The sequence below is a fragment of the Phyllobates terribilis genome, unplaced genomic scaffold (genome assembly GCF_046119375.1).
Source record: "Phyllobates terribilis strain yellow unplaced genomic scaffold, ASM4611937v1 Scaffold_1__5_contigs__length_1240528914, whole genome shotgun sequence".
In the NCBI taxonomy this organism is placed as follows: domain Eukaryota; kingdom Metazoa; phylum Chordata; class Amphibia; order Anura; family Dendrobatidae; genus Phyllobates; species Phyllobates terribilis.
The window spans coordinates 413,283,573-413,292,286 of record NW_027362761.1 but is presented as its reverse complement, the minus strand read 5'-3'; the positions used below and the strand labels follow the sequence as shown (position 1 = coordinate 413,292,286).

At 43.7% G+C, this 8,714-nt stretch overlaps 1 long non-coding RNA gene across 1 annotated transcript; it reads right to left on the bottom strand.

Annotated features, from left to right (window-relative positions):
• Window positions 1–204: 204 nt before the first annotated feature.
• Window positions 205–627, bottom strand: LOC141167561 (uncharacterized). The gene is made up of 3 exons (XR_012251424.1): window positions 505–627; window positions 337–414; window positions 205–254 (listed from the first exon to the last, which is right to left on the bottom strand). It is a non-coding gene; the product is annotated as an uncharacterized lncRNA (long non-coding RNA).
• Between the last annotated feature and the right edge of the window lie 8,087 nt (window positions 628–8,714).

The following is an 8,714-nucleotide window of genomic DNA, read 5'->3' as shown; positions in this document are numbered from 1 at the left end:
GAGAGATATACAGTGCAAAAGATAATTTTATTTATCGAACATAAGCTTAAATAAGCATAATTAAAATGATTCAGACTCAGTGGGGTTACTGGGTCGGATAAGAGAATAGATATTAAAAGAATTTAAGATATTATAAGATTTCTTAAAATCAATAAAAGGGATAGTGTCCACTGATAAAATCTACATAGGCCTTTTCCCTTAGTCTGTGGATGTTCGGTTGCAGTAGATGTATAAGGAGGCACAGGCTTGTAGACCTGGTGGGATAGAATAGGAATGTATAAATATCGTATACTAATGAGCGGTAGGGGACAGGTAGATATCTATTGTTGTAGTTACCTGATACTGGTGCCTAGTATGCGGTACGAGGGTCACTGGTGGTACGTGTTGGTGCCTGGGAGGGAGAACGAAGGGTACCTAGAGTGAAGTACAAAAATTGTATGGATCAGCGGGGGTGGAACTTGATAGAGATGTCTCTGTTGGACTTTGAATTGAGTCGTGGGTTACCTGTACTTGGTATGGTGCTCAATAGGCTGTGGTAGTGGTTAGCTGTTTCTCCACAGTCGTTCTGCTACTGGTATGACAGTCAGCAGGCTGTATGGATAATACGGAATTCGCTGGAGGGGTACTAAAAGGGAGTAAGGGGAGACAATTATTGAATAGGGTGCGAAGCTCAGGGGTACAGGTACGAGATTGAAAGGGTCAGTTACCTTCTAGAGGGTGGCGGGGAGTGTCCTGAGTATTTATTGATGACTAGGAGAGGACGGTCCTAGTCCTTTTGGGTAGTAGTAGAGGACATGTCACACACGGCTTGTGGGTGGATGGTCTGAGGGGGAGGAATAAGGATAGATCATAAATTGGCTAAACTTTTGTAGCCGTGGTATGATAATAAAGAATTGTTTTTTGCTTTGTTTTTTATTTTATTTTTTTACTGTGTTCACTGAAGGGGATAACTAGTGGGACAATTTTATAGGTCAGGTCGTTCCGGACGCGGCGATACCAAATATGTGTACTTTTATTGTTTTTTTTCTTTTTTCATAATAATATTTATTGATGGGTACATTACACTGTGTTCCAAATTATTATGCAAATAATATTTTCTCAGATTTTCCCAAATTACCTATATGAATTGCAGTCATTGTAATTTTCCAGTCAAATAACTATTAGAGTACAATTGAAAGGTTTTTGTACAAACTGCCTATGATAACAGTATATTTTTAAAAAAATAAAAAACTCAAACTGCACTCAAAATGCATTTTCCAAATTATTATGCACAGCAGAGTTTTCAACCTTTTCATTTTAATAAAGAACAAAAAAATTGTCATTTTTGAAATTATAAGCATTAGCAGGTTATTACAAACTGAAATCAAACAGTTTTCAACTCAAAACTTTATTCTAGTTGATGTTACATTTGCACATAGGACCGCTTGTTCGAAAGGAGCTTCTGAACTCTCTCGTCCATTGAATTTGTCAGGTTTTGGATGGTTTTTGCTTCAATTGTTTTGCCCCGTCTCATGCTGCACATAACACATCTGCATCTCTGGCTGCTATGGGCATAAAAGGGGACAAACTTATGGTGTGGCACCCATGCTCCCCTGACCTCAACCCCATTGAGAACCTCTGGAGCATCATCAAAAGGAGTGTCTATGATGGCGGGAGGCAGTTCACATCTAAGCAACAGCTCTGGGAGGGTATTCTGTTCTCATGCAAAACAATTGGAAGCAGAAACCATCCAAAACCTGACAAATTCAATGGACGAGAGAGTTCAGAAGCTCCTTCCTATGTGCAAATGTAACATCACCTAGAATAAAGTTTTGAGTTGAAAACTGTTTGATTTCAGTTTGTAATAACCTGCTAATGCTTATAATTTCAAAAAGGTTGAAAACTCTGCTGTGCATAATAATTTGGAACATGCATTTTGAGTGCAGTTTGAGTTTTTTATTTTTTTAAAAATATACTGTTATCATAGGCAGTTTGTACAAAAACCTTTCAATTGTACTCTAATAGTTATTTGACTGGAGAATTACAATGACTGCAATTCATATAGGTAATTTGGGAAAATCTGAGAAAATATTATTTGCATAATAATTTGGAACACAGTGTATATTTTTATTTTAGGTGGATTATTTTTTTTATTTATTTTTTAATATTTTTACAATTTTTTTTTTATTTTTTTTTCACTTTCTGAGAGTTTTTTTTACTTTTTTACTTTGTCCCACTCTGGGACTTTCACTTTTTTTATTCTGATCGCCTGCATAGCATAAGGATGGAGCACCATCCCTGTGCCATGCAGGCAGTCAGCGCTGCACAGTGAGAAGATTGTTTGGTCATGCACTGCGCATGACCAAAAAATCTTCCTGCTGTCTGGTGACCCGGATGTTGTCATGACGACATCGGGTCGTCATGGCAACACCCGGGAAGTCACCGCAGACAGCGCTGGAGGCCGGAAGAGGAGGTGAGTATTGCGATCACTCACCCCCCCTTAGCCATCGCAATGCTGCGATCGACTTTGCTCCCTGCACATAGTACCAGTTGTCAGCTGTGACTATCAGCTGATACCCGGCGGTGATCGCGCCCACACAGCCTGTGTGTGCACGCGATCACGATGACGTACTAATACGGGTCAGGCTCTTAAGTCCTAGGGCACAGACGCATATTAGTACATCATGGGCTTTAAAGGGGTTAAAGGCAAACATACTGGTAGACCAAGGAAGACATCAAAGCGTCAAGACGGGAAACTTAAAGCAATATGTCTCCAAAACAGGAAATGCACAACAGAACACATGAGGAACGAATGGGAGGAAACTGGAGTCAATGTCTGTGACCGAACTGTAAGAAACCGCCTAAAGGAAATGGGATTTACATACAGAAAAGCTAAATATAAGCCATCAATAACACCTAAGCAGAAAAAAACAAGGTTACAATGGGCTAAGGAAAAGCAGTCGTGGACTGTGGATGACTGGAAGAAAGTCATATGCAGTGATGAATCGTGAATCTGCATTGGGCAAGGTGATGATGCTGGAACTTTTGTTTGATGCCATTCCAATGAGATTTATAAAGATGACTGCATGAAGAGAACATGCAGATTTCCACAGTCATTGATGATATGGGGCTGCATGTCAGATAAAGGCACTGGGGAGATGGCTGTCATTACATCTTCAATAAATGCCCAAGTTTACATTGATATTTTGGACAGTTTTCTTATCCCATCAATTGAAAGGATGTTTGGGGATGATGATATCATTTTTTCAAGATGATAATGCATCCTGCCATAGAGCAAAAACTGTGAAAACATTCCTTGAAAGAAGACACATAAGGTCAATGTCATGGCCTGCAAATAGTCCGGATCTCAATCCAATTGAAAATCTTTGGTGAAAGTTGAAGAAAATGGTCCATGACAAGGCTCCAACCTGCAAAGCTGATCTGGCAACAGCAATCAGAAAAAGTTGGAGCCAGATTGATGAAGAGTACTGTTTGTCATTCATTAAGTCCATGCCTCAGAGACTGCAAGCTGTTATTAAAGCCAGAGGTGCTACAACAAAATACTAGTGATGTGACATGTCTGTGATCTGCTTTTTTTCAACATTAAACAACTGAATGAACATCCTCCGAGCCCGGTGATTCCATAATTTTTTGCCAGGGGTTGTATATCAGAGCTATGCAGGCAGGCAGTGTATGTGGCAGACTGCAGTGTATAATACAACACAAGAGGCTCCTTTCAAGTTCTGTCTGCTGCTTCTGTTACAGATATTTCTACAAATAGCCCCAGGTATCAGAGGCCAAGGATAATTATTTTTTTGATCTTAATCCTGATTATTTGGTTAAAAAGCAATCCAGAGAACACTGTTTTTCTGCTCCATTTGCTTGTTGACACAGCAGAATCCAGCCATATTATTTCCATATTACAGCGATAAAAATCCCAAAATTTGTAGTGAACGTGGAAAATATTGGGTTCCATTTAAATTTTGTTGCAGTGTGTTAGTGAAGTTATTAACACTAGGTTGCTGTGAAAAATAGTAACCTACAGGCCTGCTATTTAAAGCGATGGTTTTCGGTCACATGTATCATATACTAGTTCGCTCCAAATGCAGCCATTTCTTGCCTCCATTTAAATTTTGTTGCAGTGTGTCAGTGAAGTTATTGACACCAGGTTGCTGTGAAAAATAGTAACCTACAGGCCAGCTATTTAAAACTGTGGTTTTCCATCACACATATCACATACAACTTTGCACCAAATTCAGTAATTTCTGGCCTCCATGCAAATTTTGTTGCAGTGTGTCAGTGAAGTTATTGACAAAATGCAACAGGTAAAAGCTGGTGATAGAAAGCGCTAAGGCATATAAAATTCAGCAATTGCTACCTTTATTGAAGTCCTTGTAAAAACACAACGTGTTTCGACAGCATGCAAGCCGTTTTCATCAGGTAAAGTTATTGACAACAGGTCGCTATGAAAAATAGTAACCTACAGGCCAGCTATTTAAAACTGTGGTTTTCCGTCACGCGTATCATATACAAGTTCGCTCCAAATTCAGCTACTTCTGGCCTCCATGTAAATTTTGTTGCAGTGTGTCAGGGAAGTTATTGATACCAGGTCACTGTGAAAAATAGCAACCTACAGGCCAGCTATTTAAAACTGTGGTTTTCCATCAAACGAATCACATATCACTGCAGTTCAAATCCAGCCATTGGTAGTGAACGTGGAAAATATTGTCCTCCATTTAAAATGGGCAAGGCGCCTGGCAAGGGACGGGGAAGTGGACGTGATGGTGATGATGGTGCATGGAGAGGACGAGGCCGAGGCCGTGGGCAAGCTGAAATTGTGCCACAACAAACACCCACATCTTATCGCTCAACCTTCCTGTCCCAATTAATAGGGGACCGCAGAACACCACTATTGAACACAGAGCAGTGTGAAAAGGATATTGGTTGGATAGCAGATTATGCTTCCAGTCACTTAGCCACCACCACCACCCTGTCTTTCACATGGTCAAGTCTCAGTAGCCATGAGTCTAGATGCATATTCCTCACCCTGATCCTCCTTCCTCCCACCATGTCGAGTGCCCGGAGACAACTGATCCGACATTTGTACACTCCAAAGAGCTGTTCACTTTTCCATTTATAGATTCAGGCCTCTCGCCTGGTCCACTTGAAGCGGGACAAGAGGAGATCGCATGTAGTGATGCCCAAATATTTGAGCAGCCATGGTCACACGAAGGCAACAGTGGAAAACTGTCACAAGAGGTGGATGATGATGAGATACAATTGCCAGAAAGTCAGGAGGAGGACCAGGGTGTGAAAGTGGAAAATGAGGTGGTGGACGATGAAGTCACTGACCCAACCTGGCAAGATGACATGCAGAGCGAGGACAGCAGCACACAGAAGGGGGAGGCGTAGCACCACAACAGGCAAGAACAAGCAGTTTGTTGGCTGCAGACAGAAGGCGGGCAACCATTCCCCGTAACATCAACATGACGTAAATTGCCGTACAACTGTTAGGTCTTCCCGAGTCTGGTTGTTTTTTAAAGACTCTGCCGATAACCCCAAAAAGGCCATTTACACCACCTGCCAGGCCAGCATCAGCAGGGGTAGCAAAACTACCAGCCTGACCACCACCAGCATGATCAGGCACATGGCAGCAAAGCACCCGACTAAGTGGTCCGAACCCCAGGGTCCAGCAACAGGGTCTGCGGGTGGCACCATTGCTTGTTCCACTGTTGTGCGTGCACGCCAATCCTCTTTCCATGGCACATGTCAAGGTGCCTCCCACCATGCACCTGTCATTGAACACTCTCAAATAGCACCATCAGCAAGCATGTCCATGTCCTTGTCCCAGCGCAGCATTCAGTTGTCCCTACTCCAGTCCTTGGAAAGCAAGCGAAAATACGCAGCTAACGCCCCACAGGCCAAACTACTAAATTCACACATTTTGCGAATGCTTGCGCTCAAAATGTTGCCTTTTAGGCTCGTGGAGACATAAGCTTTTCACAACCTCATGGCGGCGGCCGTCCCTCAGTACTCGGTCCCCAGCCGCCACTATTTCTCCTGGTCTGCCGTCCTTGAATTACACAAGCACGTGTCCCACAACATTAGCCGTGCCTTCAACAACACAGTAACTTGGAAAGTCCACCTAACCACAGACATGTGGACAAGTGCTTGTGGGCTGGGACGGTGCATCTCGCTGACGGCACACTGGGTTAACATAGTGGAAGCCGGGACCCATTCGGACCTTGGGATGGAACACGCCCTCAAAACGTCGAGTATTGCGGGCCCTGGGTCAATCAGGGATGCCCCCACATTCTACAGCTCCTGCACCTCCTCCTCCACCTCCTCTTCAGCATCCATCTCCAAAAATTACCACATCAGTCGCAAGCTAGAAGCACTGCAACACTGCCTCGACCAAGCGGCAATAGGCTGTGCTGAAGCTCATATGGTTAGGTGACAAATCACACAACGCTGAAGAGTTGTGGACAGCTCTGAAAGAGCAGGCAGATCTTTGCCTGACACTGCTGAACCTACAGCCAGGCATGGTCGTGTTTGACAATTGCCGGAACCTGGTGGTGGCTCTGTGGCGAGCTCACACAAGTACCATGCCTGGCCCATGTGCTTAACCTTGTGGTTCAGCGGTTTATCAAAATCTACCCGGATCTGTCGGATCTGCTTGTTAAAGTACGCCACCTGTGTGCCCATTTTAGAAAGTCAGCTACAGCTTCCGCCGCTCTTGCCTTCCTTCTGCAGCGTTTGCAGCTTCTGGCTCACCGACTGGTGAGTGATGTTCCCACGCATTGGAACTCTACATTGCAGATGTTGGGAAGGATTTGTGAGCAAAAGAAGGCAGTTGTTAACTACCTGCATCAACAAGGCCATTGGTATTCAGGTAAGACTCCACACATAAAACCTCAGGAGTGGACATGGATGTCAGACATCTGTACCCTCCTCCAAATCTTTGAGCACTCCACCAAGATGGTGAGCGACGATGACGCCATAATTAACGTAAGCACCCTGCTTCTCTGTCTTCTGAAACACTCTCTGCTCACAATCAAAGAGGATGCATTGCAGGTGGAGCTCGATGAGATGGAGTAAGGAACCATACAGGGTGATTACACACAGCCCAGCCTCATCTCATCCCAACGTGGATTGGGTGAAAATGAGGAAGAGGAGGAGGAAGTACAGGAGCTAGTTTCCTGCGCTATAGACGGTACTACCTGCACAACTTCCATACCGTCTGTTCAGCGTGGATGGCCTGAGGACAGGAAAGAGGAGGAAGAGGAGGGGAGCATGGTTAGTCGTCCTCTTGATGAGGACACAGAAGTCTTGCCTCTTTGCAGTCTGGCACACATGGCTGAGTTTATGTTACGCTGCCTTTCCCGTGACCCTCGCGTTGTCCAAATTTTTGGTGACAGTCATTACTGGTTGGTGACACTTCTAGACCCACGCTACAGGGAGAACTTTATATATCTTATTCCTTTGCAGGGCAGGCCTAATAAAATGGGGAAATACGAGAAGGCCCTTGTTGCGGAATTAGTGAAAAAATTCCCACCTGAAAACACTGGCGGCAGAGGTCACAGTTCATTGGACAACCAAGGAGTACAGGTGATAGAGACACAAATGCTATCCAGCAGAGGCAGGGGAACACTGTCAAAGTTCTGGGACAGTTTTCTCAGTCCCTCCCATTGCACAGGCCCTGAGGTGGGGGGTACTCTCAAAAGGAGTGCAAAGTTTTGGAAGATGGTGAGGGAGTACCTTGCCGACCGTACCAATGTCCTCCGTGATTTTTCTGTGCCTTATAATTATTGGGCATCCAAGCTGGACACGTGGCATGGACTGGCTCTCTGTGCCTTGGATGTCCTGGCCTGCCCTGCCACTAGCGTTTTGTCAGAGCGGGTTTTTAGTGCCACCGGTGAAATTATAACCGACTCTTATAAAAATGACTCTTATAAAAATGAACATGGGCTGGATTGGGACAGACTTCTCAACACCACCGAATGATAACAACGTAACATAAACTCAAATACAGTGTCTTTTTTTGGGAGGCCTAACTTTACTCCCATGCACCTCTGTCTTCACACCCAGACATGGGTATACGCTTCCTGATTTTGTCTATTTGCTCTTGTCCTCCTCCTTCTCCGCATCCTTATCCTCCACCACCATATCACCACCATACAGTTATATGAAAAAGTTTGGGCACCCCTATTAATCTTAAGCATAATGTTTTATAAAAATTGGTGTTTTTGCAACAGCTATTTCAGTTTGATATATGTAATAACTGTTGGACACAGTAATGTTTCTGCCTTGAAATGAGGTTTATTGTACTAACAGAAAATGTGCAATCTGCATTCAAACAAAATTTGACAGGTGCATAAGTATGGGCACCTCACCAGAAAAGTGACATTAATATTTAGTAGATCCTCCTTTTGCAAAAATAACAGCCTCTAGTCGCTTCCTGTAGCTTTTAATGATTTCCTGGATCCTGGATGAAGGTATTTTTGACCATTCCTCTTTACAAAACAATTCCAGTTCAGTTAAGTTTGATGGTCGCCGGGCATGGACAGCCCTCTTCAAATGATCCCACAGATGTTCAATGATATTCAGGTCTGGGGACTGGGATGGCCATTCCAGAACATTGTAATTGTTCCTCTGCATGAATGCCTGAGTAGATTTGGAGCGGTGTTTTGGATCATTGTCTTTCTGAAAGATCCATCCCCTCCGTATCTTCAACT